The sequence below is a fragment of the Limulus polyphemus genome, unplaced genomic scaffold, assembly GCF_000517525.1.
Source record: "Limulus polyphemus unplaced genomic scaffold, Limulus_polyphemus-2.1.2 Scaffold10801, whole genome shotgun sequence".
NCBI lineage: Eukaryota > Metazoa > Arthropoda > Merostomata > Xiphosura > Limulidae > Limulus > Limulus polyphemus.
The window spans coordinates 980-4,005 of NW_013676411.1; the positions used below are offsets into that span (position 1 = coordinate 980).

General features: G+C 38.3%; 1 protein-coding gene across 1 annotated transcript in view; it reads left to right on the plus strand.

Moving 5' to 3' along the window:
• Nucleotides 1-2,091: 2,091 nt before the first annotated feature.
• The window catches only part of LOC106476530, an 11,205-nt gene continuing 10,270 nt past the window's right edge, over nt 2,092-3,026 (plus strand). The window contains exon 1 of the mRNA XM_013937183.2: nt 2,092-2,385. The gene's annotated coding sequence lies outside the window, so the exon portion shown is untranslated. The remainder of the gene's footprint in view (nt 2,386-3,026) is intronic.

The window sequence follows — 3,026 nt, forward strand, 5'->3', positions numbered from 1 at the left end:
CTAGTCATCACCACCCACCGCCAACTCTTGGGCTACTCTTTTACCAAAACGAATGGTGGAATTGACCGGGACATTATAACGCCCCCGCGGCTGATAGGGCGTGCATGTTCGTTGACGGGGATTCGAACCCACGACCCGCAAATTGCGAGTCGAGCGCCGAAGTCAACAATCGTCGTAAATTGTTTGATATCATAAAGTTTATTAGTTGTGACACCAGTTCTCGTACCGAGCTATCCTTATTAAATTTTTTAATGTACAAATGTGTACAATTAATATTAGTATGGACCTTTTACTTATACGTCAAATAATTTTGCCTTTTATCTGTAAACAATGACTTCGTGGTTAGGATGGTTACATTCCACAAATTTGTCGATTCATTTTAGTTGTCTTTGTAGATACTACATTTGATAAGGATATTGCAAGACGGCTGGTGGTTAATGAGCTCAACTCGAAAAATGCAGGTTCGAATCCCATTATCAAACATGCTCGTCCTTTCAACCTTGGGGGCGTTGTAAAGTCCCGATGCATCCCACTGTTCGTTTGTAAAGAGTAACCCAAGAGTTGGTGGTGAGTGATGTTGACTAGCTGCCTTCCTTCTAGTCTATCACGTCTAAATTAGAGATGGCTAGTGCAGATAGCCCTCTGGTGGTTTTGCGCGAAATTCAACATAACAAAGAAACGTTGCTAGACCTTGTAATATGGGGTGATTTCATGTTTGTATAGTGATTTAATTTTCTGAAAATTTGGAATTTGTTGCTAATATCCTCACCTTGACAGTGTTTCTGGATATACTTTAAGTGTATCCATGTTCAAAATAAATTAGACGGGAAGGTGACACTTGAACATTTGGAATTTATTGCTGGATACACTTAAAGTATATCCAGAAACACTGTCAAGGTGAGGATACTACGTTCAAAATAAATTAGAAGGGAAGGTGACACTTGTTTAATAATTGAATTTACCGTGGTTTTGTTTTAACTAAGTTAATTTAAGATACACGTGATAATATGTATAGTAGTGATTCTGTTAAAGTATGTTTTTCAGAATGTGTTTATTTTTTATTTGTTCTTTTGGTTTGCTTATTTTAGCGACGTGGGCTGTCTGCTCTCTACCCTCCGCAGGGAATTGAACTCCAATTTTTAGCAATGTAACTACAGAAACTTATTGTTTATCTTTTTGTGTGTGTGAAACTATTACGAAGTACGAGTAAAGAAACTTCACTTGAGTTTAAGCACATTTTTTCTAAGTGGGAAATATCTACTTTGTGTGTATGAACCCTTCTAATCGTACCTCGTTTTTCTTTTGTTTTTCAGTTAATTGGACAGATTTAAAATGTAATTAAAATTAAATAAGCTACTAAAAGGAACACTGAGAAACTTTGTTTGTATGTGTTTACAGCAAAGCCACATTGGGCTTTCTGCCGTGTGTCAGCGCGTGAATCAAACCCTGGATTTTAGCGTTATAAGCCTGTAAACTTACCGCTTTCCCACCACTGGTAGATCACAAAGAAACACTTCACAGATACACACACACACACACAAAAAGCCTTAATGAAACATAGCACTTTGATAGAAATAATTATATGTAACTTTAGTTTTTATACTGAAAGACCCACAAGTCTTCACGATTCCACCGAGGTCAACAACCACAACTGAATAACTACCATGTCTGCTTCTTCTAAATTAGCGACGGTTGAAGACTAGCGGGTCCCCTACGCACGTTCGTTCAAGAACACAGGAAACGCGACCCGAGAGCCTCCTAACACTATTATCGCTGCCAATAAAACAGCTTCATAAAACTCATGGCAGCCGTCTTTTGGAACACACACACATGTGAAGTTTTACAAAAAGATGTAGCTACAGGTCAAGGTTTCCAGATGAAACAAAAGATGTCAGAAATACATAAACTCCGAGTTAACTTCGTAGCGTGAGGGTTACTGCACGATGCAACCGAGAGTATGTGCGCGCCTTTAGGCCAGGCAATATACTCGTTTGACGACTGCTGATCTGTTGCCTGCCCGCCAAGGCTCGTTACGTAGAAAACAACTTCGTGTACACAGCGTCACACCTGCTTCGAGTGACAAGGCGTACTTGTCTTTGTCTAAGCATGCGCTGTAGTAAATATATGAGTGTCTACATTTATTTTGTGATATAGAAAAACAGGAGTTTTACGTCTATAGAATATTTTTTCGGAGTTGGTGATTTCTTTCTAAAAAGACTGTCAGTATATCAGAACTGTAAATATAACTTTAGTTAGTACGGGAAAAGGCAGGGAACAGAGCAAACTTGACGTACAGCGTATCAATCGAACGCAGAATTGTACTGCTCTTCAGAAAATTACATCTTAAGTGTTTTATTTAAAAATCAGAAGGTTCGGCCGTAATAGGTAAGCCAGCATCGTGTTTCATAGACTTTATTAGTATTGTGTACTCAGTTTTAGCCTGTAGTATATTTCAAATCCCCTGGAGCTAGTGTGCAACATTACAACGCTTAACTTGTCTGCGCTTGCTGAACGCTTTTATTTAACCACATGGTGCACACTACTTCCTGCACTACGATACAGTTTTCAAACTTTTATAATTTAAAACGTTTTTCGGTTTTTATTTTGTTTTAGAAAAAAAAAAAAGATTCCATGTACACGAGAAGCTGTATCCCAAAATTAAATGTTTTAATTCAACTAAATTTAATTTTACGAAAAATATTTTTGTATCCTATAAATCATATTTTTAATAATATTTTAATGAAATCTCGGACGTGTCTTGCGGACTCCCCTTCTCTCCCCCGGTAGTCCGCTGACTCCAGATTTGAGATAACTGTTTCAAAAATAAGGCCAACATTTTCAGGGCCTCTGCTTGTCTGCTCTATTTCAGGGCTATAGTTTCAGGGTTAAATTAGTTTCAAATATTTTAATGAAATCTCGGACGTGTCTTGCGGACTCCCCTTCTCTCCCCCGGGAGTCCGCTGACTCCAGATTTGAGATAACTGTTTCAAAAATAAGGCCAACATTTTCAGGGCCTCTGCTTGTCT